The sequence below is a fragment of the Mobula hypostoma genome, chromosome 14 (genome assembly GCF_963921235.1).
Source record: "Mobula hypostoma chromosome 14, sMobHyp1.1, whole genome shotgun sequence".
Lineage (NCBI taxonomy): Eukaryota > Metazoa > Chordata > Chondrichthyes > Myliobatiformes > Myliobatidae > Mobula > Mobula hypostoma.
This window is the reverse complement of record NC_086110.1, coordinates 60,359,641-60,387,388: the sequence shown is the minus strand read 5'-3', so window position 1 is coordinate 60,387,388 and position 27,748 is coordinate 60,359,641. Positions and strand designations below refer to the sequence as shown.

Sequence of the window (27,748 nt, the reverse complement as noted above, 5' to 3'; positions counted from 1 at the left end):
AAGTCCTGACCTTAATCCTACAGAAGTGTTGTGGAAGGACCTCAAGCAAGCAGTTCAAGCATGGGAGCCCACCAACATCCTAGAGTTGAAGCAGTTTTGTAAAGCGGAATGGCCTAAAATCCCTCCAAGCCGATGTGCAGGACTGATCAACAGTTACTGGAAACATGTGGTTAAAGTTATTGCTTTAGAAAGGAGTCACACCAGTTACTGAAAGCAAAGGTTCACATACTTTTTCTAACATACATGTAATATTGGATCATTTTTCTCAGTAATTAAATCAACAGTATAATGTTCTGTTTGTGTTATTGGGTTCTCTATCTGGATTTTGGACTTATGTAAAGATCTGATTATGCTTTAGGTCATATTTATGCAGAAATAGAGAAAATTCTCCAGGATTCACAGATTTTTTTTAGCATCACTGTAGCCTTGGGCAAACTTAATTCCTTCCTTGAGGAACCTTTGCTAAAAGGTCAGGACAAGAGTGATTTCTGCAACAAAGGAGTTGCTCTATAATGAACGGTTGATCAAGTTGGACCTTTGCATGTTGGAAGGTTTAGAAGAATGAAAGATAACTTTATTGAAATACTGTATATATGTAAGATTCAAAAGGCACTTGATAAATTCCATGCTCTAAGGTTTGAAGTTAGCCTTTGCAGTGGACCCTGGAAACAGGGCATGTCTGCACTTCTCACTGCCTTGGTAAAGCAGCTAGCATAATAATAAAAAAAAACACACCCACTTTGGACATTTTCTTCCCCCCCCCCCCCCACTGGGAAAAATAAGAAAGTCTCAAAGCCCATATCATCATGATCAAGGACAACTTCTTTAGAGATGTTATAAGACTATTGATTGGTCCCCCTTGTATAGTAGGACGGATTCATAAACTCATAGTCTACCTTGTGATGGCTTTATCTGATTGTCTGCCTGCACTGCTCTTCCTCTGTGACCGTGACACTTTATTCTTTATTCTGTTATTGCTTTTCCATTGTAACACCTCAATGCACTGACGTGATAAAGTTGTCTGTGTGGATGGATGGCCTGCAAAACAAAGTTTTTCACTCTATCTCAGTATATCTGATAATAAGAAACTAATTTACTAATGGGTTCAGAATTGGGGTCATTCATTTAGGATGGAGAGCAATTTCTTTTCTCAGAGGGTCATTAGATGCTGGAATTCTCATGTAGGATCATGGATTATCTTTAAAGCTGAGAGAGGTAGAGCTTTGGACATTAGGGGAGTCAAGTATTACGGAGAGCAGGCAGGAAAGAGGAACTGAGACCGGGATCAGATTAGCCATGATCTTACTGGATGCCAGAGGATGTCAGAACTGGCTCAAGGTTGACTTGAAGATAAGATAAAGATGAAGATTAGCTTTATTTGTTCTCACATACATCAAAACATCCAGTAAAATGTATCATTTGCGTCAATGACCAACACGGTCTGAGGATTGTGCTGGGGGGGGGGCGGGAGGCTGCCCGCAAACGTCACCATGGTTCCGCCACCAACACAGTGTGCTTACAACTTACTAAATCTTACTAACCCGTACGTCTTTTGGAATGTCGGGGGAAACCGGAGCACCTGGAGGAAACTCAAGTGGTCACAGGAAGAACATACAAACTCCTTGCAGAGTGCAGCAGCAACTGAACCCCAGTCACTGGTGCTGTAAAGCATTGTGCTGCTACACAATTGGAATTGTAAACTTACCCCTGCTCCTATTATTTATGTCTTTCTGACTTGGTGTCTAAATGATGTGATAATGGATTACAAATTACTAAGGCATGCAATTTTAAATGAAAATAACATTTACATTGGCGAACCATTTCACCAAGACAAAACCTAGTAATCTGGCTTCCAGTTTTGATGGTGTCTAATAACGTGTGCTGGCATGGTTTTCCATTATGACTTGGTTATACACATTGAGTGCATTAACGCAGTGGCTAAGTAGCAGTGGTGGTGTTCAGCAATCTGGATTGTTGATTTGGAGACAAGTGTTGCATTCCACCATAGCAGTTTTGGAATTTTAATTCAAGGATTTGGGTAGACTTGTGGTTTTAATCTGAGTGTAATGTAACAAGATTCAAGATTCAAAGATTCAAAAAACTTTATTGTCATTCTAACCGTTCATCAGCTCTGCAGGGCAGAATGAGACAACGTTTCCCAGGAGCAGTGCAATCATAACATAACAAACGCAACACTAAATAATAAACATAACAATAAATAGTAAAACACAACAGCCACATGTCAGTTAAAATCAAGTTATAAGTGTCCAGTGCAAGTTAAAAGTGTCCAAGCAGAGTCAGGTAGAGCAGCTATTTAGCAATCTGACTGCCTGTGGGAGGAAGCTGTTTAGTAGCCTTGTGGTTTTAGTTTTGATGCTCCTGTAACGTTTGCCTGATGGCAGAAGAACAAACAGTTCATGGAGAGGGTGTGAGGGGTCTTTAGTGATGTACCGTGTCTTCTGGAGGCATCGACTCTGAAAGAGGTCTTGGACAGAAGGTAGGGAGACTCCAATAACCTTCTCTGTTCCCCTAACCACCCTCTGCAAGGCTTTTTTGTCGACAGCACTGCAGCTGGAGTACCAGGTTGTGATGCAAAAGGTCAGCACACTCTCAACCACGCCTCTGTAGAATGTAGTTAAGATGTTAGTGGGGAGCGATGGTTGTTTAAGCTTCCTCAGAAAGTGCAATCTCTGCTGGGCCCGTTTCACAATCCCCGTAGTGTTCCTGGACCAGGTGAGATTGTCCGAGATCTGCACTCCAAAGAACTTGATGTTTTCCACTCTCTGTACTGTGGAGCCACTGATGCTGAGAGGTGTGTGCTCAGGCTGAGACCGTCTAAAATCGATGATCATCTCCTTGGTTTTGGTGACATTAAGCATCAAGTTGCTATCACTACACCAGCTCTCTAGGGGTTTGACCTCCTCCCTGTACATAGTTTCATCATTTTTGCTGATGAGCCCCACCACTGTGGTATCATCAGCAAATCTAATGATCAGTTTCTCCTTGAATCTGGCTGCACAGTCATGTGTTAGCAGTGATGTAAGCTCCTAGCAGTTAACTGGAGTGATGTAAAATCCATTTGTTACTTTTACATCTTTCATGGAACTAAACCTGTCATGTGATTTCACAACCAGTTGTGAAAATATCTTCTGAAGCTTATTATGGATGGACAATAATATTTGGCCTTTCCACTGCCTTCCACTTCCTATGAACAAATACATGCATGCAGTTCCTATTGAAGTTGCCTTTGAACATTGCAAGCAATTAGGTCCAGTGTAGGTTGATATTATTGGAAGTCAGCAATGACTTAGGAAATTGTAAAGTGTACAGATGCCCAGTTTATCAAAGGTGAAATCTCTCTGTATGTTGAAGTGAATGTCAAGAATATTCAAAGACGTGCATGCAGCCAAGAGAAGTTCCAAAACCTAAAAAATCCAAGTATCCAGAAGAGGTGTACAAAATCCTGAGGTGTATGGGTGCAGTGAGTGCATGCAGGCTCTTCCTACTCACGTTGGCTGGAATAGAACTAAAGGTCATAGATTAAGGGTGAAAGGTTAAATATTTGAGGAGAAACTACTTCTTTCAGAGGGTGTTGTGAGTGTGAAATGAGCTGCCAGCAAAAGTGGTGGATGTGTGATAGTAGTAAAATTGGTCCTCTGGAAGATCCAAGTGATAATCTATGTGTGTAGCCAAAAGAGATGAGGAAGATCTTAAGGTGATGTTTTGCATCTGTATTTACTTGGGAGATGGATGCAGAGTCTATAGAAGTGGTGAAAATCAGCCCGAAACATCGACTGTACCTCTTCCTAGAGATGCTGCCTGGCCTGCTGCGTTCACCAGCAACTTTGATGTGCGTTGCTTGAATTTCCAGCATCTGCAGAATTCCTCGTGTTTGAGCAAGGTCATGGGTCTTGTACAGATTACGGAGGAGGAGATGTGTGCTGTCTTGAGGCAAATTAGGGTGAATAAATCCCCAGAGCCTGACAAGGTGTTCCTTTGGACCCTGTGGGAGCTAAGTACAGAAATTACAGGTGCCCTAGCAGAGATATTTAAAACATCCTGAGCCACAGGTGAGGTATCAGAGGATTGGAGGACAGGAGGATAGCTAACGTTGTTCCCCTGTTTAAGAAAGACTCTAAGCACAGGTCAGAAAACTATAGGCATGTCTGTTGTGTGAAAGTTACTGAAAGCAATTCCAAGGGATTGGATATGAAAGTATTTGGATAGATGGACTGGTTAGGGACAGTTGACATGTCTTCATACATGGTAGGTCATGTCTAACCAATCTTACGGTGGTTTTCGATGAAGCTACCAGGAAAATTGCTGAAGGCAAGGCAGAGGATGTTGTTTACACGGACTTTAGCAAGGCGTTTGATAAGTACCCACATAGGAGGTTGGTTTAAGAAGTTTCAGTCACTTGGCATTCAAGATGAGGTAGTAAATTGGCTTCACGGGAGAACCCAGAGAGTGGTAGTAGATGATTGACTCGCTGACTGGAGGCCTGTGACTACTGGTGTACGGCAGGGATCGGTGCTGGTCTTACATGTTGTGTGATAGGACACCGAGGAGTGTGGCAGAACAGAGGGATCTGGGAATACAGATCCAGAATTCCTTTCCTACCTACAGGAAAGATGTAAATAGGTTGAAAGAGTACAGAGAAAATTTACAAGGATGTTGCCGGGACTGGAGGACCTGAGTTATGAGGAAAGATTGCATAGGTTAGGACTTTATTCTTTGGAATGTAGAAGATTGAGGGGAAATTTGATAGAGGTATGCAAAATTATGAGGGGTGTAGATAGGGTAAATGCAAGCAGGCTTTTTCCACTGAGGTTGGGTGAGACAACAACCAGATGTCATAGGTTAAGGGTGAAAGGTGAACTGTTTAAGGGGAACACGAGGGGGAACTTCTTCACTCAGAGGGTGGTGAGAGTGTGGAATGAGGTGCCAGCACATGTGGTGGATGTGGGGTTGATTTCAACATTTAAGAGAAATTTGGATTGTTAGTTGGGATGGGAGGGGTGTGGAGGTCTATGGTCCAAGTGCAGGTTCAAAGTTCAAAGTAAGTTCAAAGAAAAAGGTTATTATCAGAGTACCCTCATGTCACCAAATACAACCCTGATTCTTTCTCAGCAGGCATGCTTAGCAAATCTATAGAACAGTAACCATAAACAGGATCTGTAAACATTTGGAATTGTAAACTGTAAAAATTGCAGATAATAAATCAGATTAACAATTTGGCATGGACGAGGTAGGCCAAAGGGCCTGTTTCTATGCTGGAGTGTTCTATATCTCTATGTGGATTCAATTGTAGCATTTAAGAGAAGTTTGGATAGGTACATGCAAGGGTCTGAATGGCATATTTCTGCTCCTATTTCTTGTTTTGTTGCAGATTAACATTAATGTATATTGTCAAGGCTACAGACATCCTCTATATTCTTCATGTAAAATGACACATTATTAGCTCAAGTCTTTAGCTGGAAAATAGAGCAAGTGTTACCCGCTCGCCCTTGTGCATGTGCCCCCTTCCCATCCGCCAAAGGCCCTGGTTGGAGAGCTGCCCCATATTTAGATAGTGACCCTCACACCATGAAACGGCCCGAGTGAGTCTAGGAAACAGATAGAGCAAGCTGTGAAGGAGACACCTGTGGACAGTGTCCAGATTACTTGGCTAGGCAGCTATTAAGGAAATTTGTAAGAAAGGGAAGGATGGAGTGTATCTGGAGATTAACTGGGTGCATATTGAGCAGAACAAGAAGTTGCCTATCATGACTCTTCCTGAAGCTGGAGATGACCTGTTCATCTATCACTCCCACTTCTCAGGTGGAATTTCCTTAGTCCTCGGCCTCTGTACTGGATATACCACTGTAGTCTGATGGAAATGGCTGGGAGCTGGATTCCATGACCACAGTTTCCAGAAAGCCGATGATTTCTGAAAAGATGCAATAAATGCCTTTCAATCAGTTGGGTAGAGAGAGGAGATCCTGTTTTGCCTTCAGCCACGCTGTCAACATTCAACCAACATGGAATTGGCCGTGATCATCATTGGAAGCTTTGTTTCGATCCTTGATGGTTTATAGCGTTCTTGAACTCAGTTGCCATTTCTGCAGAGTATCCTTAGTTAAAAGATTAAAGATTACCTTTATTTGTCAGATGCACATCAAAACATTCAGTGAAATGTGCCAATGGCCAACACGCAAGGATGTGCTGGGGCACCCCACAGGCTTCCATGACAAGTGACTTAATAACCTTAGCTCATTTATCTTTGGAATGTGAGAGGAAACCGGAGCACCCAGATGAATTTCACATGGTCATGGGGAGAATGAACAAATTCCTCACAGACAGCAGAAAGAAATGAACCCCGATCGCTGGGCCTATAAAGCTCTCTGCTAGCCGCTACACTGTCATGCCTTGACTGATGGCTCTGGCTCTCTTATCCGACTATATGCCAGTGGTCATATGGAATGAGCCAATCTAACCAGGACAATAGTGACAAACAGGCTTGCAAAGATCCCCTGGTAGGCTCAATTTGTGTGAATTCTGCCCTGAAGAGATTAATCCCTCTGTATCCTCTTTCTGGCAATTTTGAGCTGTATTTTGAACTCTGTAATCCCTACATCACCATAATAAAATCCCAATTAAATCTCGCCCCTCTTACCCTAAAGAAAACCTTCTTCCTGTTCTTGCTTCCCCAATCCCGGTCCAAAAATCTTAACCACTAAGAAGTTCTGACCCTAACTTTGATGTTCTTTGGTAGATTCCATGTGGGCTGCTGCTTGGAACTGTTAGTTATATTTAGAGTGTACAGATAGAGTGTATTCACCGGCTGCTTCACATCCTGGAACGGGAACACCAATGACATTGAACAGAAAATCCTACTAAAGGTAGTGGATTCAATCCAGTTCCGCATGGGTAAAGTCCTTCCAACCATTGAGCATATCTACATGAAATACTGTCGTAGGAAAGCAGCATCTATCATTAGAGATCCTCACCACTCAGGCCATGCTTTTTTTTCCCAAGTCAAGTCACTTTTTATTGTCATTTTGACCATAACTACTGGTACAGTACACAGTAAAAATGAGACAACGTTTTTCAGGACCATGGTGCTACATGATCAATACAAAAACTACACTGAACTACGTAAAACAACACAAAAACTACACTAGACTACAGACCTACCCAGGACTGCATAAAGTGCACAAAACAGTGCAGGCATTACAATAAATAATAAACAAGACAATAGACACAGTAGAGGGCAGTAGGTTGGTGTCAGTCCAGGCTCTGGGTATTGAGGAGTCTGATGGCTTGGGGGAAGAAACTGTTACATAGTCTGGTCGTGAGAGCCCGAATGCTTCGGTGCCTTTTGCCAGATGGCAGGAGGGAGAAGAGTTTGTATGAGGGGTGCGTGGAGTCCTTCATAATGCTGTTTGCTTTGCGGATGCAGCGTGCGGTGTAAATGTCTAATGGCGGGAAGAGAGACCCCGATGATCTTCTCAGCTGACCTCACTATCTGCTGCAGGGTCTTGTGATCCGAGATGGTGCAATTTCTGAACCAGGCCGTGATGCAGCTGCTCAGGATGCTCTCAGTACAACCTCTGTAGAATGTGGTGAGGATGGGGGGTGGGAGATGGACTTTTCTCAGCCTTCGCAGAAAGTAGAGACGCTGCTGGGCTTTCTTTGCTATGGAGCTGGTGTTGAGGGACCAGGTGAGATTCTCCGCCAGGTGAACACCAAGAAATTTGGTGCTCTTAACGATCTCAACGGAGGAGTCATCGATGTTCAGCAGAGAGTGGTTGTTCCATGTCCTCCTGAAGTCAACAACCATCTCTTTTGTTTTATTCACATTCAGAGACAGGTTGTTGGCTCTGCACCAGTCTGTTAGCCGCTGCACCTCCTCTCTGTATGCTGACTCATCGTTCCTGCTGATGAGACCCACCACGGTCGTGTCATCGGCGAACTTGATGATGTGGTTCGAGCTGTGTGTTGCAGCACAGTCGTGGGTCAGCAGAGTGAACAGCAGTGGACTGAGCACACAGCCCTGGAGGGGTCCCCCATGCTCAGTGTGATGGTGTTGGAGATGCTGCTTCCAATCCGGACTGACTGAGGTCTCCCAGTCAGGAAGTCTAGGATCCAGTTGCAGAGGGAGGTGTTCAGGCCCAGTAGGCTCAGCTTTCCAATCAGTTTCTGAGGAATGATTGTGTTGAATGCTGAACTGAAGTCTATGAACAACATTCGAACATATGTGTCTTTTTTGTCCAGGTGGGTTAGGGCCAGGAGGAGGGTGATGGCGATGGCGTTGACTGTTGAATGGTTGGGACGGTACGCGAACTGCAAGGGGTCCAGTGAGGGGGGCAGCAGGGTCTTGATGTGCCTCATGACCAGCCTCTCGAAACACTTCACGATGATGGATGTGAGTGCAATGGGACATTAGTCGTTGAGGCAGGGCACTGAAGACTTCTTCGGCATGGGGACGATGGTGGCGGCCTTGAAGCACATTGGAACGACGGTGCTGCTCAGGGAGATGTTGAAGATGTCAGTGAGAATATCTGCTCGCTGGTCTGTACATCCTCTAAGCACTCTGCCAGGAATATTGTCTGGTCCAGCAGCCTTCCATGGGTTGACCCTGCACAGGGTTCTCCTCACATCGGCCGCAGTAAGACACAGCACCTGGTCATTTGGAGGAGGGGTGGTCTTCCTCGCTACTACGTCATTTTCCGCCTCAAAATAAGCTTAGAAGTTGTTCAGCGCATCTGGGAGGGAGGCATCACCCGCACAGTCAGGTGATGTTGTCCTGTAGCTGGTGATGTCCTGAATGCCCTTCCACATACGCTATGTATCGCCGCTGTCCTGGAAGTGGCTGTGGATTCGCCGGGCGTGTGCACGCTTTGCCTCTCTGATGGCCTGGGACAGTTTGGCCCTCGCTGTTGTTAGGGCTGCCTTGTCGCCTGCTCTGAAGGCGGAGTCACAGGTCCTCAGCAGCGCACACACCTCCGCGGTCATCCACGGCTTCTGGTTAGTGCGTGTAGCGATGGTCTTGGCACAGTGACGTCAGTGAGTTTTTTGCTGCTGCCATCAGGTAAAAGATACAAGAGCCTGAGGAGGTGCGCCACCAGGTTCACAAACATCAGGCTCTTGAACAGAAGAGGATAGCGACACCCTATCTATACCCCTCGTAATTTTGTAAACCTGTAGTTTGTCACTGACACAGTACAGCTTCAGACACATGGGTATCATCTGATAGGCTTTGGTACAACTACATCTGGGGCTTTATCCACTTTTCCACACACAGCAAGCACCTGCCTCACTCCTGGCTCACCCTCAAACAGCCACAGGTTTTCCGAGGAAGGTTTATGCGCATCGGACCTTCCGCACTCAGACGCTTACGACCCGTGCGGCTTGCGGCGCAGGCTCCTGGCCAAGAGCCACGGCGGATTTGAAAGATGCTGCTCGGAGGACTGTAACTGTCTGTGCACAATGAATTGCCTCAGCTGGAGAGGGGATGTGGGGATGGGCAGTGTGAGTGGAGTCCAGGTGCTTTCCCACTGAGAGGGAGGGAAGAAGGAGAAGTAGGGTCATTGTGATCAATTCAGACCCAGTGAGACTTTGCAGCTGCAGTATAAATAGTCAGTACTTAATGTCCCCATCCCAGCCAGGGAGGCTGATTGTGCCTTATCTAAGGCGTCTGACTAACTGCTGATTGTTTTGTTAAGTAAAGCTCTTCGGTTGACACAAGGCTGGAGGCAGCAGCTTTAAGCACAGTGTGTGGCTGCCATTAACTGAATGCTCTTGTGATAACTTATTCAGGGCAAGACCACAGAAAAAGTGGGCAGTGCTTAACTTTGACAAACATGTGGCAAGACTGCTGTGTGCCATTAGGGAGAGGCGAGTACTGTGGGTTGTGGGCACTGTGTGGTGTTCATAGCAATGCCATCAGGCTCTGGAACCGCAGTGGTTATCGCGATGCTATTACAGCTCGGGGCACCGGAGTTCAGAGTTCGATTCTGGCGCCGTCTGTAAGGAGTCTGTACATCCTCCCAGTGGAATCCGTGGGTTTCCCCCGGGTTCTCTGGTTTCTTCCCCCAGTCCAAAGACATATCGGGTAGATTAAGTGGTCATTGTAAAACTATCCCCTGATTAGGCTTGTCGGGGGTTGCTCGAAAGGCCCGAAGAGCCAACTCCGCACTGTATCGGTAAATAAAGTAACATGAATAAAAAATTAAGCAACTTCACTCAGCACAATGCTGAGCTGACTCCGCAACCTTTTTCAAGGATTCTACAACTTATGTTCTCAGTATCATTTGTTTACTTTTTTTCTTTATTTCTTATTTGCACGATTTGTCCTTTTGTGCACATTGGATGTTTGCCTGTCTTTGGTATGTATAGAGTTTTTGAAAATCTATTGTATTTCTTTATTTCCCTGTAACTTCCTGCTAGACAATGATTGTCAAGGTAGTATATGGTGACATGCACTCACTGGTCACTATTTTAGTTACCTCCTGTACCTCATAAAGTGGCCACTAGGTGTATGTTTGTGACCTGACCTTCTGCTGCTCTAGCCCACCCATTTCAAGGTTCGACATGTTACAGACTCTTCACCCCGTGCAGGACACTTCTGGCTGTCAACATCTAGATTTCCTTCGCCATCAAACGGGGTATCCTAGACATCCCCCGTTTGGTTCCCAAATGCTCTCTTGCACACCGCTATTGTAACGCATGGTTAATTGAGTTAAGGCTGATTTATACTGGTGGGTTAAATGTACGCCGTAGGTACGGTGTAGCTGCGAACCCTACGCGGTAACTACGCTGAACCCTACGCCGTAGCCTAACGCGCACCTCTACCGAAATGTAACTACGCGTCGCGGCGACACAGACTGCAACAACTGTGATTGGTCCGCTTGGCAGCATCGCATTTCCTCCTACGCTGCAATAGCTTGCCATTGGGCGACTGAAGGGTAGGGAAGGAGCTCTGAATGCAATGCTTTCCATAAAGCTTTACAGACTTGCGCAATTATGGAGGACCCTGTGCTTGACGCCAGTTTGTAGCGAGCTGCTACAGCCTGATGACTTCCACCTGAAGCTAAAACTCGAATGGTGATCGCCAGTCTCTGAGTATACTGTGCGTACACTGATGCGAAATACTTGGTTGGAGACGATGAACCAAATCATCAAATCTACCTGCCTACATCCGAAAATGTTTGAAATGCATTTCCTCGTCCATGTCTCTCAGTGGCCGGACAAGCACAGAAAATTCACCCTCCTTCAGTTTCAGTCGCCATTGTTTGAAGTTTGAGTTTCTTTGTGTTGAGTTTCAACATCATGAAACTCAACACAGTGGCATAGAAACCCCACCGCCAACTAGCGTTTTGGCGGTGAATTGCAGAGCGACGCTGACACACCAACGCACAAGTATAAATGCTCGCAATGGCGTAGCCCACTTGTGTATGCTGCGGCGTAAGCTAGTAAGCACAAGTATAAATCAGCCTTTCCTGTTGCCTTCTTGTCAACTTGAACCAGGCTGGCCCTTCTCTTCTGATCTCTCTCATTAACAAGGCGTTTCGGCCTGCAGGACTGGATGTTTTTTGTTTTTTTCACTCCATTCTCTGTAATCTCTAGAGACTGTTTTGTGTTAAAATCCCAGGAGATTAGCAGTTTTGGAAATATTCAGACCACCCCATCTGGCACCAACAATTATTCCACAGTCAAAGTCACTTAGATCACATTTCTTCCCCATTCTGATATTTGATCTGAACAAAAACTGAACCTCTTTACCATGGATTTTTATGGATGAGTTGCTGCTATGTGATTGACTGATTGGATATCTGCATTAATGAGCAGGTGTACTGAATAAAGTGGCCAATGACTGTAAATTTGCTCTGAACTCGTAGTTGTATTACCCCGAGAGATTATCTGGAGACAGTTGCCAGGAGGGTTATCAAAATTTGAAACCGAGCAAAGTTACAGCGGTAGGTAGGTGATCAAATATTAGAGCAGAGAAATCGGTTTTAAGGAGAGTTTGAGAGCCGGAGAGGTTTTGTGTGAAGAAATTCCTGCTTAGGGATTTAACAGTTGCTATATAGCAATAATACTAAGGATGTTTGAGAAGCCAGAATTTAAAGGAGAAAAGGCATCGCAGAAGGTCATAGGTGAAAATTATATTAGTGGGAAGGGTGAGACAGTTTTGCAATCTCCAGCAGCTTCCAGATTACCTTAGCGAGCTTTATTCGAGAAGCCATTGTCCTCTGTGAACAGCAACAAAGGTTGGGAATCAGTTGTAGGGAAGTTACTGGAGGGAATTCTGAAGGACAAAATCTACTATCACTGGAATAACGAAGGCCTGATCAGGAATAGTCTGCAAGGTTTTGTGCATGGGAATCATGTTTCAGGAATCTTTGGGAATTTTTCAAAGAGAAATTGATGGGGATTGATGAAGGATTGGATTAGATTGGAGGGTTATGGGCAAAACATGGCCGACTATGACAAGCAGGAAAGGTGCTGTGGTTGGTATGAGTCAGTTGGGCCGAAGGGCCTGTTTGCTTTTTGTAAACTCTATGATTCTGTACTCTGGGCCTGCGTTATAACTTGATTGTCATTTGTATTTGAGATGTACATCAGTGGCAGCCTTAGAAGGCCAACTCTGAAGTTTGTATGAAAATTGTATAATGGTGAAATTGGACTGTCTAGTTGAAACAAAATTAAATAATCGCTCTAGAGGGTAGACCTTTTGGAATAAGTTTTCATAAGCACCACAATCAACAAGGATGCTTGTCCTGCTGAAGGGTCATGGCCCGAAATATAGACTCTTTATTCCTCTTCATAGATGCTGCCTGACCTGCTGAGCTCCTCCAGCATTTTGTGTTACGTGTTGTTCTGGATTCACAGCACCTGCAGAATCTCTTGTGTTCAGGATGTTACCAGGTTGTCCAAAAGAAGTGCCTGAATTAGATCACTTTACAAGCTCAAGGGGATACAGGCCAGGCGTATGAAGCCCGGCCTTATACTTTAACTGTGCTGTACCTCCTCCTAGAAATTCTACCCCTCAAGAAGTTCTGGTACCAACAGAAGGCAGGGCTCTGGATGGGACTGTCTGGTGCTCCACACTGCTGAACGATCATTTGTACATTTGTGTGTCCTTTCCCCCTTGTGCTAAAGACAACTTTTCAGGGATGTTCTTGATCACTTTGTGTCCCTGTGCCCAGTGTTTTTGTTTCTTGGCCTCCATAGCTTTGAGTCTCACCACAGGTGCTGCAATATTTCTCTTCTCCTTCAGCAAAGAAAAGAGCAAAATTCTAGTGCACCGTATGTTCCTCACTGCTGGCATGGTCTCAGCAACCAAAGATCCATTATTCTGCCCATCTCAGGTTCACCTGTCCACTGTGTTCTCATTTATGACCTACTCTCTTCCAATCTGGCAATGGGACTAATTTCAAATTCTCTATTAGCTTGACGGTATTCTCCTTACAAGGACCCACTTCCACCGTATGTTCCCTCTGCAATTTACTTCAGAGCAATAATCCTCTAAGAACTCCGTGTGCTTCTAGTTCAGACCTGCTGTGCATCTCTTCTACCGACAGGCTGGACTTTAGGCTCTGCAATGCCCACCTTCCTCTACCGCATAGACCCCCCTTTTTGACCAAGCTTTTTGTCTCTTGTTCCTTTGTCAATTTCTGTCTAACTGTGCTTTTGCAAAGAACCTTGGAACAGTTTAAAGATTGAAGTTGTTAACGTTGATTTGGACCTCTTTATTATCTTTAAAACTATAGATAACTAAGTATTATGAGCCCGACTGTAAAATAGTCTCCTATTGTTGAACTAGGTGATGTTCTCAAGCACCATTCATAAATAAAACATCTGAGTCTTTCTCAGACTAGCTTGTAGTGTAGATACCTGCTTGGTGTGTCAAGAGCTTTTGACAGATCTCATGTATTGTTAAATCAACTGAAAGGCCGGAATGAAGTGATGCCATTATGAAAGTGCACTGTCTTTTCTAAGGCTGTCCTGAGAACATGATTGGGAGAGAGAGTGCGGGAAGCAGATATAATTCTGATACGCATGGGTGAAGCTCCATGTCAGCTTAGCTTGTCACGCTGGTACACATTTGATCTTTCACCGTTGAAAGTTTTTGGCATGATAGGGTGACTTAAACTGGTGTCAGGGCTTGAACAGTAGTAGTGTTTAAACAGATTATCTGAGTGCAGTAGCACAGCACTGGCAAGTAACTGGGCCAGAACGGAATCTTTGCTTTGTTAGGTAAGGCTATACAAGGCGTGTCGGCTGTGGCTTAGTGGATAGCACTTGGACTCTTAGAGTATCTCGGTTACACATTCTGTTGAGTACTTTTGAGCTGTAGTCGTCATTTCAATGGACTAAAAACCACAACCAACACACTGAGGGACAGCAAACTGAGGAATGGTAATGACAAGATGGTCTTTAACGCTGTTGGTCGATGGTAAATACTGGGCAGCTCACTAGTGGCAACTTTCCTTTGAAATAGTATCGTAGGACTTCTTAACTTCAAAGTTCAAAGTAAGTTTATTATCTAAGTGCAGCTATGTCAACATATACAACCTTGAGGTTCGTTTTTTGTAAATTACAGGAAAACAAAAAAATACAATAGAATTTATGAAAACTGTGCATAACTGTGTAGAATCCTTGAAAGTGAGTCTGTAGGTTATGGAGACATTTCAGGATTGAGGTGAGTGAAGTTATCCACGCTGGTTGAGGACCCTGATGGTTGTAGGATAATAACTGTCTTTGAACCTGGTAGTGTGGGACCTGAGGCTCCCATATCTCCCGCCTGATGGTAGCCCAGGAAGAGAGCATGGCCTGGGTGGTGGGTCCTTGATGATGGATGCTGCTGTCTTGCTAACAGCAGAGTGTTATTGGGAAAGCTGGCCACCAGAGCAGAACTGGCTTCTTGTACTCGAGCCTCCAGAGTGGGTCTTGAACCTGTAACTTTCTGAAATAGTAACAAGCATGCTGCCAACTGGGCTACAACCAGCTAAATGCCAAGTTCAGCCTTCTGCTGATTGTGAATCTGAACTGGTCCCGTCTGTGCTGTTATGAGACATTTCATTGATCTTACAGTCAGTAATAAACCCATGAACACACGTTGACTAGCTGTGTTCGTTTCCAAAGTGCAGCTTGGCAGTGTCCGATTTCATGTTAAGCACAATGTTAATCGCGGCTCCGTGCTGCTTTTCCACAACCAGAAACCTTATTAACGCTGAAGATGTTTGGACTAGTTTCTTTTAAGAACCTGGCAGTACTGTCAGTTTCCACACATTAAATACTAGGATCTTCAAACTAGTTGAGGGGAGGAATTACAAACCTCCACAAGGATCAAAGCTCAATGTTATTCACCATCTACATCTCCATTGTTGATCCTCTGTGTGCCTTCTGACGCATTGGGTGCCAACCTTGTTGTTTCTTTAGCATTGTTGTCTGTTTTTTTTTACAAGGCTAAGTTGCTAGTTTGATGCTCAACCCAGCATGGATGGAAAGTTTGCAAGGAGCCGGGCGAGTTCAAATCTGGGACCGTTGATGCCACTACACTACCGGTTTACCGGGTGTCATCTTGTACTTTGACATGCATTCGGAATTTGCTGTGGTGTGTTGGTGAGGGTGCAACATGCACCAAAAAACCACAACATTCAACAGTTATAAAGAATGATATAAAAATAAGGTTAAAGTACAGATCTGGAATAAATATGCATAAACGCATAAATACCAGCACAGAAGTGGCAGTAACATTCTAAACAAATATATTTCTGTCTCTTTGGAGCAATTTAATCAGCTGCATTGTCCCGAAGCTTTGGCATTAATGTCATCCTCTCCACTCTTTCCTCTCGCTTAAGAATCTCCTTCAAATGTACTTCTTTGACAAGCTTTTTGTCACCTCTTCCAATGTCTCCTTTGTGATGTCCCTATTAAGCACTCCGGGGTGTTTTGCTGTATAAATTGTTGAGATGGTTGATAAAGAATTGATGTAGCGTAATCTTTCAATTGCATAGGTGATTTAACTAAAACTATTTTCTTCTAGTGAAATTAGATTGTTTAGAACAGAGCTTCCCAACCTTTAAGCAAGGGGTCTGTAGACCCCAGGTTGGGAATTCTGGTCCAGAATGTCCAGCATGATTCTTAAGCTATGTAGTGACAGATGATCTTCCCCTGAAATTGCTTTGTTCCTCCTATTATCATCTTCAGTCTCTCAATAGATCCAAGTTCTATGGAAGTCCGAAATTCCAGCTTACTTCCTCCCCCTCCTATTTTGAAACAGCTTCTTGACTCGAGTCTGTTTAAACATGGTTTCCAATTTCCCTATGCAAGTGCATGCCAGCTTTCTCTCCCGTGAAGTTTTCATGGATATATGCTTATTCTCCTGGGTGGGAGGTGTAAAAGGTGAGTTATTGCCAGTGGAAGGGCCACACGTTCAAGTGTAAGCTGAAGAACGCGTTTATCACCTTTAGAGATTTATAACACAATAACTGGCAATTCTGGCCGCCCAAAGACTCCCATGTGACCAATTAACCTATTAACCCATACATCGCTGGAATGTGTGGGGAATCTGCAGCTCACACGTCACAGGGAGAACTTGCAGACAGTCACGGGGATGGAACCCAGGTTGCTTGTGCTGTGCTGGCATTATGCTAATCGTTACGCTCCCATGCCCCCCTCAAAATCACCGCCTGGGTGACCAGACTGCCCACAGTGCCAGCTACTGTCATGCAGCTGGAAACTGGCAGTGTTGGACGAGGGTAATGTAGCCTGGGCAAACTTGGAAGAAGAATGTGGGCAATAGATGAGAGTGCAGAGTGCCCTTCAATAAATGGCAAGAGTAATTTCCAGGATTATACTGCAATCTAATTTTGACATGTATAAGTAATGGTTAATCTATTCCAAGTGAACGCTAACAGCCTTTAATGATAAATGGGCATGTTGCAAATGCAGTGACATACCTTGTATGGAGAAGCCTTCAGCTGGAAGAGGCTGAGTTTCAGTAAGGAGGGAGACCTGCTCACTGCTGCCATGGGGTCATGGCTTAAAGCAACACCAGCCCATTATGACACATGGCATTATAATTTCGCAGCATATTAATTTTGCAAATAAAAGTGGATTTTGCAAATAAAAGTGGCTGGGGATCCTTATTATCCTGCTGTAAAGTGTAACAGGAAATCCAATGTGCAATTTAATTATGCTTAACCATGTTTCAAGGGGCTGGTTTGTTAACCCTGTTCACAATTAACCCATTTAGCTGCCCAGACTGGTGCTCCCATTACAGAGGCTTCTTTGTGATGTTACGTCATGCAAATGACATTCAAATCTAGATATTGGATCATACTATATCCTGACCGTGTTCTGTTCAAACCTGTTTTTGTACATTTGTGTTTCGTTGGGAATCTGTGCTCTTTGTACGTCACAAAAGTAGGTAAATAATGTGTTCCACATTTAATTTGGATCAGCTTTGAAAGAGAATGGTGTATCATAGTGGGCACTATAGTTATTTTAGGATTGATCATTTGGTTCTGTGGGTTCTGAGGACAGTGTGGGAACCACATTAGACATCTGAGCAAAATGGCCCACCAAGTCTGCTCCGCCATTCAATCTTGGCGGATTTATTTTCCCTCTCAACCCCATTTCCTGCTTTCTCCCTGTAACCATAAGACCATAAGATACAGGAACATGGAGTCTGTTTGAGTGTGATCCATTTTCCCTCTCAGCTCCAATCATCCCTCTCCTTGCCTTCTTCCCGTATCTCTTCATGCCCTGACTAATGAAGAATCTATCAACCTCTGCCTTAAATGCACCCGATGACTAGACATCTGTGGCAATGAATTCCACAGATTCACCACTCCCTGGCTAAAGAAATTCCTCTTTATCTCTGTTCTAAAAGGACATCCCTCTCTTCTGAGGTGGTGTCCTCTGGTCTCGGACTCTCCCACCACAGGAAGCATCCACTCTATCCAGGCTTTTCACCATTCGAAAGGTTTCAATGAGGTCACCCCTCATTCTTCTGAATTCCAGTGAGTAGAGGCCCAGAGCCATCAGACACTCCTATATGACACCCTCAGTAATCAAGAGCCGATTGTCCTCTGTTTTAAATATACCAATGACTTGGCATCCACAGCTGTCTGTGGCAATGACTTTCACAGGTTCACCACCCTCTAGCTAAAGAAATTGCTCCTCATCTCTGTTCATTCTGAGGCTGTGCCCACTGGTCCTGCACTCCTCAACTATTGGAAACATCCTCTCCACACCCACTCTATAGGGCCTTCTAATGTTCAGTAGGTTTCAATGAGATCCTTGTAGATTTCAATATGGACTCTGCCAAAGCAAGGGGTGGAGATGCCGGACAGGTTGAGCAGGCTGGTATCTTGTGAGGTAGTGTGCTCCAGTCATCTTGTAGCTTCTGCATGCTATTGTAAATTTGTAATCATACAGAAAGAGACCATTGAATCCTTTGGATGCATGCTGGCTCCCGGGGAAGAAATCCAATAATCCCATTGTCACTCTCCTGATTTTCCTTGTAACTTTATTCTATCTCACACTTGCCTGTTATCTTCCCTTTAGCTTTTACCTTCAGCAAGGCACGTTTACCATCACTAGTTAATCCAGGGCAGAACGGTTAGCACAACGCTTTACAGCACCAGCTATAAGATCGGGGTTCAATGCCTGCCGCTCTCTGTAAGGAGTTTGTACATTCTCTCCGTGACTGCGTGGGTTTCTGCCGGATGTTCCAGGTCCCTCCCACATTCCACACAGCTTAGGGTTGGTGAATTGTGGGTATGCAATGTTGGTGCCAGAAGTGTGGCTCTGGATCTCTGTCTCGCAACATTTACTCGGCCTTGTGACGAACTGAGGCTGTGGCCTGCTTCAGCTGCAGTAATGCCTGGCTTCATGTCGTTTGTAAAACCACGGTTCTGAAGCTATTTGCGTGATTTTATGTTTTGCACAGTTTGTTGTTTTCTGTATGCGTGTTGGGTATTTGACGGTCTTTTTTCCAATGGGTTCTTTAGGTTTCTTTGTGTTGTGGCTGCCTGTAAGGAGACGAATCTCAAGGTGGTATAATGTACACATACTTTGATAATAAATGTATTTTGAACTTTGAGCACTCGTGGGCTGCCCCCAGCACACCGCAGAGCACGTTGGTCATTGATGCAAACGATGCATTGCACTGCATGTGACAAATAAAGCTGACCCTTCTAATCTTTCTGCCGGCACGTTATCAGGTAGTTGGGGGGAAACCCTGTAGCCACAGGGAGAGCGTGCAAACTCCACAGAGGCAGTGCCAAAGATCAGTTTTGAACCCGGATGTCTGGACCTGGTGAGGCAGCGGCACCAGTTCCTGCTACAATGCCACCCTGAATGCTCCTCCTTTTGAGGGGGAGGGTGCTGCGTTTCCTCTGTCCACCTAATAATCCACGACGGCAATAAAACTCACAGAAGAGTGTCATTGTTGGGACCCTAGTATCAGGTCCACCTTTTGAGCCCAGCTAAGTACAATGAGGTAGAGGATTTGAAGTGTCTTGCAGAGGCAACATTGGCGGTGTCGCTTCAGTACTTCGAATTACCTGCTGTAAGTATTTCTGCTTCCAAGTAGACAGTGAGCTTTGTATTGGGTTGAGGTCTTGATCTTCTAGCATACTTGTCCACAAAGGCCTTGCAGGTGCACTGAAAGTTAAATTTCACCATTCATCTCTGCCCTCCATGGGACGTGGAGTCATAGATCAGCACAGCACAGAAACAGGCCCTGAGGTGGCTCCTGAAATATGGAAAATGGTCAGTTTTCTGAGGTCTCTTGATGGACATTTTACCATTGGGATGTGTTTTAGGCAGTGACCTTGATTTTGTGGATGTTAAACTTCCGGACCATTCTTTCCTTCCTGTCAGTGAATTGGGCGTCAATTGTACCTAAAGATTCAGAGTTACTTATCACATATACATCGAAACATACAGTGAATGTGTCATCCGTGTTTAACAATTTAAGCAGGGAATTTTTATTTGCCTGTGATAAGGAGGAAGACAAGAAGCCATTGCAATCTTTATACCTGTATTTGTAACAAAGAATAATGACACAATTAGGAGTCCTCGTGCAAGACTGCCAGAGGTTAACTTACAGGTTGAGTCTGTGGTAAAGAAGACAAATGCAATGTTGCCATTTATTTCAAGGGGAATATAGTATAAAATTAAGGAGATAATGCTGAGCTTTTATAAGGCTCTAGTCATTCCGCGCTTGGAGTATTGTCAACAGTTTTGGGCCCCATATCTCAAAAAGGATGTATTATTATTGGGCAGAGTCCAGAGGAGATTCATGAGGATGATTTCGGGAATGAAGGGGTTAACATATGAGGAGTGTTTGGCAGCTTTGGGCCTGTATTCATTGGAATTTAGAAGAATGTGGGGAGTGGGGGGGAATCTCATTAAAACCTGCGGAATGTTGAAAGGACGAGATAGGATGGATGTGGAGAGGGTGTTTCCTACGGTGGGGGTATTCAGCACTAGAGGGCACACCCTCAAAATTGAGGGGTGACCTTTTAGAACAGAGGTAAGGAGGAATTTTTTTCTGGTCAGGGAGTAGTGAATCTGTGGAATGTTCTGCCACAGACGGCAGTGAAGGCTAAGTCCATGGGTATATTTAAGGAAGAATATGGCAAAAAGGCAGGTGTATGGGGCTGAGTGGGATCCGGGATCGACCACGATGGAATGGCAGAGCAGACTCGATGGGCTGAATGGTCTAATTCTGCTCCTATGTCTTGTGGTCTAATTTGACCTGAAGAATAGATGGAATCCTTCTGATCTCCTGCTCTCTTTTAAGATGTTTTCAATAACCATATAAACCCCAAAGCACTTGCAATCAACTAAAACTGTGTATTGACCTCTAGAAATATATGCCAGTTGGAGAAATTAGAATAATCTATGTCTTTATTATTGAAAATAATGTAATGCAGCGTACTGCTTCTCAGACACAGTGATGGGAAAAGCACTGAGTCTCAATGTCCCAGGCTGAATGATGACTTGTGCTCAGGGTGCTTTGTATTGTTTGTGTTGTTACGTAGCGTGCAGTGCTGGGTGTGTGAAGATTTAAAAGTTTCATTCTGCTAAAACTGGGGAAACACCCAGCAGTAAAACTAAATTATAGGTTTCGCCCTCGCAGATGGTTTAAAGATTAGTTTTATTTGTCACATGTATGTCGAAACATTTGAAGCAGGCAGCGAAGTGCATCATTTTGTGTCAGTGACCAGCAGAGTCCGCTAATATGCTGGGGTAGCGCACAAGTGTGGTCGTGCTCCCGGTGTCAATGTAACATGCCCACAACTTCATAACTCTAATCCTAGCTGTACGTCTCTGGAATGTGGGAGGAAACCGGAGCAACTGGCGGAAACCCACGCCGTCACGGGGAGAATGTACAAGCTTCTTACAGACGGTGGTGGGAAGTGCTGTGATAGCGTTACAGTAACCACTACGCTGCCACGTGTAGCAGTTCTTGCAATGCTATTATTCTCCCCGCATTGCCATCAACTCCTACCAGACTTAACCGTGCACCTTCGCTTGGAACAGCTGCAGTCAACAATTGATTTGTGAACCCGCACATCCTTGGAATAGACGAGGAATCTGGAAGAAAGGGAGAGCTCTACACGGGCAGCCCCTGAGATGAGCAGTGAAATCAGATCACTGGAGCATTGAGACAGTACGGCAGAGTAGCAGTGAGAGCATCCTGACTGGTTGCTTCACTTCCTGGTATGTCCAGGGTGCAGGAGGCCGCAGTGGGTGGTGGACTTGCCCAGTTCCTAACCCTTACGCTGCAGACAGCAGCGGGAATTGAACACCGATTGGAGATCGCCGGCATTGTAAAGCGGTGTGCTGACTGCTATGCGACCATGTTTTGTGTCTGGTGTGTAACTTTATGCTGAGGCAGCATTGATGGCGATATCATCCAGCGTCAACGAAAGTGGTAAATCTAAGTCGCTTGAGAATGGCAGTAGAATTGTCCCTGTGTTCCTCCAGTGGTGACAATGTGGAATCAGGTTTATATCAGAAACACGAGGAAGTCTGCAGATGCTGGAATTTCAAGCAACCATCAAAGTTGCTGGTGAACACAGCAGGCCAGGCAGCATCTCTAGGAAGAGGTACAGTCGACGTTTCGGGCCGAGACCCTTCGTCAGGACTAACTGAAGGAAGAGCTAGTAAGAGATTTGAAAGTGGGAGGGGGAGGGGGAGATCCAAAATGATAGGAGAAGACAGGAGGGGGAGGGATGGAGCCAAGAGCTGGACAGGTGATTGGCAAAAGGGATACGAGAGGATCATGGGACAGGAGGCCCAGGGAGAAAGAAAGGTGGGGGGGAAACCCAGAGGATGGGCAAGGGACAGAGGGAGATAAAGGAGAGAGAGAGAATGTGTGTATATAAATAAATAACGGATGGGGTACAAGGGGGAGGTGGGGCATTAGCGGAACTCTGAGAAGTCAGTGTTCATACCATCACATCCCTTTTGCCAATCAACTGTCCAGCTGTTGGCTCCATCCCGCCCCCTCCTGTCTTCTCCTATCACTTCGGATCTCCCCCTCCCACTTTCAAATCTCTTACTAGCTGTTCTTTCAGTTAGTCCTGACGAAGGGTCTCGGTCCGAAACGTTGACTGTACCTCTTCCTAGAGATGCTGCCTGGCCTACTGCGTTCACCAGCAACTTTGATGTGTGCAGGTTTATATTGCCCACCTTCCATGGTGCCTAGAATTATGTCTCTGAAGGGGAATTGAGATTTGGAGTTAGTAGAGGAGATGGGACGGAGGTAAAAGATGGGGTGGTTGCCGTGGTAGCATAGTGGTTAGTGCAATCTGATTGCTGTTCGGGGGGGGGGGGTTCGGAGTGCAGAGTTCGGTTTCGGTGCTGTCTGTGAGGAGTTTTTCTGTTCTTCCTGTGCCCGTGTGGTTTCCCCCAGGTGCTCCAGTTTCCTCCCACAGTCCAAAGTTGTACAGGTCAGTAGGTCAGTTGGTCATTGTAAATTGCCCTGTGATGAGGTTGGGGTGAAATAGGTGGGCTGCTGGGCTGTGAGGTTTGATGGGCCTGGCCTCTGAATCAATTAGTAAATGCAGGATGAGCCATTATCTGATTGAATGGTGGAGAAGGCAGGAGGGACCAAACAGAACAAGGGAGAGGATTTGCCGTATGAATGATGGCACATCAACGCAAGTCTTCTCGAGTGTGAACTGTCTGAGCATTACAGCATGCTCTAAATAAAGCTGTATTGACAGATGTGTTCCAATCCTTACTGGTTAGAAGCATCATATTTCCTTGCCAGCAGGGTATTTTGAAGCGTTTATAATTAGACAGTGATAAAGAAGGTATCTGCGCATTGGTGGTTTTCCTATACGGGCACTGACATGCGCGTGAGTCATATCGCTGTCATCAACCAGTGCTGTAAGGAGGGAGTTGTCTCGGTGGGCTACAGTCTTAAATCTGAGAGCTGTGGGATTTAAATGTCTCTCTCGAGACTCCAGAGTGACACACCAGTGTCTCACAGTGGGGTTTGCTTCAGTGTCAGAGGTGCTCTTTGTGCACGAATTTGGTTTACTCACTATTTCTGAAGTGTGGAAAACATGGCAGCATCACAAGCAGCAATCTGCCAATGGCCAGACTTAAAAGTGACACCGAATAAGGGGTAAAAGTTGACGAGCAAGAACTGTTTTCCCTGAAATGACGGGAAAGGATCTTTTACGTTCAGTTGAGTGTACTGCCTGGCCCCTCCATTAATGTTCCAGTTTGTGTCTCAGCACTGTACCAAACTCTCAGCCTAGGTTTTGTGGTCAAGTCTGTAAGGGGAACTTGAACCCACAACTTCCGAGTGCAAAGGCAGGAGCTGTGGCACTGAAGCTGCCATACATGGTTTGCACTTTCTTTGTTACAGCTAATCTCCTTCAACAGTTTTCCCTTCACACTTCCAAGCCTTTCCCTCCTGAGCAGTCTGCTCTTCTTCCAGCACTCAGATACAGAGAAGCAGTGTTTGTCAGAGCTGAGGGCAGCGAGTGGTGTTCTATTCAAAGCATGCTCTTCACAAGATGTAGCAGAAATGGAAACTTGATGAGCTCGTTCCATCTGACTTACCTACTCTGCTGTCCCAAACTGTATTGTGTCTGACTTGCTTAGCTGAGTAAGTCATGGCCTCATGAAGGCAACATCTACCCCCTACCATCTGGGCGATGTGACCTTCTTGCAGCTACAATTGGGCAAAAGGTACGGAAGCCTGAAGTTCCACGTCACCAGGTTCAAGAACACCTATTTCACTTCATTTGGTTGTTGAGCCTACCTGCACAGCCCTAATCAAGATCTCTGTATAGCAACACTATAACCGCTCTGACCACTTTACAGTCCAGTGGGCTTTCCTTTTGGTTCTAATTGTGTGCTTTCTTGTAAAATATAATTAAATTGATGTTATAATTGAGGGATTCCCAACCTGGGGTCATGGACCCCTTGGTTAATGGTTGGGGTATATGGCATTAAAATGTTTGGGAACCCCTATTCTAATTGTTTCTCTTGTGAGGGTGTTATATATCTAATGCTATGTGCGAGCAAGATTATCATAGCATCTGTGCATATGACAATCAACTCAACTTTGACTTTGACTGGGATAGGCACTGGGGAAGTAACTCTGCACAAATACATCCCCATTTAGAGCTCTAGAGTCATACAGCACAGAAACGGGCTCTGCTGCCCACAGAATCTTGTTGACCATTGAGTATCCATCTACACCAATTCCATTTCCGATGTAGATCTCATTTGGTCTAGAGTTGTCATTGCATTGGCAATTGAAATGCTAATGTAGATACTTCTTGAATGTTGCGGATCTGCCTACCTGCACACTCTCTTTAAACAATGCAGCCCAGTTACTAGCCACCCATTGAGCAAAAGACTTCTCTCTTAGATGCCCTCAGAGTCTGTTATCCTAAATCTTTGCCCTCTAGTTTTAGACCCTTCTACTGTGGGGAAGAGAGTAGCAGGGTGGAGATGTGTCTCGACTGAAGTAGAAGTAAGACGCTCCCTCTCTCTGCTGGCCTGCAGTTCACCCTTGGGCAAGGAGTAGCTCCCGCTTAGCACCCCCCCACCCCCCAATCCGGGTCACATGAGCCCACAGGAGCTGGTGGTGGATGGTAGTATGAGCAGCCGGTGCATAGCACAAATCCTGGTTATGCGACCACTGACATCAGGCTGACAATCTCTGAAGCGTATTGATAATGACTGGGATCACCTGTCTTGTAAAGACACTGGCAATGGCAAACCACTTCTGTAGAGAAATTTCCCAAGAGCAGTCGTGGTCATGGAAAGACCATGATTGCCTCTGTCATTCGATGCAGTGCATAACGAATGAACGAGGTATGGGGAAGTTTTCTATAATGTATCTCTCTGTGCTGTTAATGTTCGGAGCTACCTGTCTCTCCACTTCTTTTTCCACTTTCACCAAAGAGGTGTCAAATTTGACAGGTTATTGTCACAGATAGGTCTTCAAATTGGGATTGATGCAAGGTTCTGATTGTTGCCGGGTAATTTCCTTTTCCCTTCTGTGCGCAGTTCGCACTGAACTGAGATTTTTTTTTCTCAATGCCACCGAACCGATGGAGTACCGCAGACGCAGAGGAACAGTAGGCTAACGTCTGCAAGTGGCTTTCTTCTTCAGCTACCCTTCCCCTCCTGAGCAGACTACTCCTCTTCCCGCACTCAGATTCAGAGAAGCAGTGTTTAGCCAGGGCCTCTTCCTCGCCCACTGCCAGTCTCTGCCTTGGAGGCTGGCAAGAGCTCGTCCCATCCATCTTACCTGCCCTGCTGTTTCAGCTGAGATTAATGCCATCTGACTGGACTGTTTCTTCACATCCTATGCCATCCTTAACTTCTCATATCACAAGGAGCTGGAAGGGTACAGAAAAGGTTCATGTGGATGTTATGGGGACTTGAGGGCCTACCTTACAAGGAGAGACTAGGAGGCTGAGGAGTGACTTCAAAGAGGTTTATAAAATCATGGGGGGCATAGATAGGGTGAATGATCACAGTTTTTAAACCCAAGGTAGGGGACTTTAAGATTATGGGGCATTGCTCACAGTCAGAGAATTAGAGAGTTAGACAGCATGGAATCAAGCCCTTTGGTCCAATGTCTCCATGCCAACCAAGATGCCTTCCCAAGAGGGGAAAGTGTTACAAGGGGACTGAGTGGCAGCTTTTTCACAGAGAGTGTTTTGGGTATATGGAACTGCCAGAGGAAGATTGAAAGATTCAAAAAACTTTATTGTCATTCTAACCGTTCATCAGCTCTGCAGGACAGAATGAGACAGCGTTTTCCAGGAGCAGTGCAATCATAACATAACAAATGCAACACTAAATAATAAACATAACAATAAATAGTAAAACACAACAGCCACATGTCAGTTAAAATCAAGTTATAAGTGTCCAGTACAAGTTAAAAGTGTCCAAAAGCAGAGTCAGGTAGAGCAGCTATTTAACAGTCTGACTGCCTGTGGGAGGAAGCTGTTTAGTAGTCTTGTGGTTTTAGTTTTGATGCTCCTGTAACGTTTGCCTGATGGCAGAAGAACAAACAGTTCATGGAGAGGGTGTGAGGGGTCTTTAATAAAGCTGTAGAGGTGGGTACAATTACAACATTCAGAAGACGTTTGGACAGTTTATGAATGGAAAGGTTTGAAGAGATATGGGGGCAAACAGAGGGGAACGGGACTAGCTCAGGTTGACAGCTTGGTCAGCATGGACAAGGGACAGAAGGGCCTCTTTCCTTCCTGTATGATTCCATAGATTCTAAAACCTGACTAGGCCTGGGTCACCCCCCTCTCTTCTTCAGATGTCACAGTGGGATTACAGGTTGAATAGGTTTAAATCTTCACCTGTTTGATTTGAGGGATTGATACCAACCTTGTCACATGGTGTCACCTGTGTCTGAGAGGACAGTGCACTCACTGAATCAGAACCCGCTGCAATACCAGGGTTATGCCGCCCTATTGGCGGAGCTGAATTTTGAACGCAAGGCTAAACCAAGGCTCTACCAGATCTCCCAAAGTGTGTGTGTATGTTATTTTAATGAGCAGGGAGGTTTTCCCTGGTGTCTTCGCCAGTAATTATCATCTTCACTGCAACACAAAAAAAAACCCAGATTATCTCTTACTCCTGATAATACACTTCAGATGATGCTTTGGGACACTTTGAGGGTCTTATGATTGTATTATATGAATATTAGGCTTTCTTTTGCTGCTATCATATAAATGAGGCAGTGGTAGGTCTGTGAACCATGTTTCATGAGAAGGTGCTTTCCATAGTACAAGGGACACAACAGCTGCAGTTGCCACTGTGAAACTAACTGGCTGGCGTGTATTCACCCTCTCCACATAGAAGCAGAGATTCTGATTGGTAATTATTGATCAAGGGTACATCAAAACATAAGGGAGTGCTGGGGACAGCCCGTAAGTGTCACCACACTTTCTAGCACCAACAGAGTATGCCCACAATGTGCAGCAGAAAAGCACAAGCAATAACAGCAGTAAAACAAGACAACGACAGCAAAACAAGCCCTTTCCTCCCCACCAGCCGCCCACCCACTCACACAAACAGACAATCCTCCCACCCCAGGAAAGGTGTCTCTGGGCCTCCAGCTTCTAGTAGAACCTGACTTCCCCAGACACACACAGACTCGGACTTTCGACCATTGGAGCTTGACTTCTGGTTTCGCCAAGTTTGGTATTCAACTTTTGGGCTTCGATCCTCATTA

General features: G+C 45.1%; 1 protein-coding gene across 1 annotated transcript in view; it reads left to right on the top strand.

Moving 5' to 3' along the window:
* Positions 1 to 27,748, top strand: part of gse1b (Gse1 coiled-coil protein b) — a 784,409-nt gene that overhangs the window by 243,518 nt on the left and 513,143 nt on the right. The gene's annotated exons all lie outside the window — the stretch shown is intronic.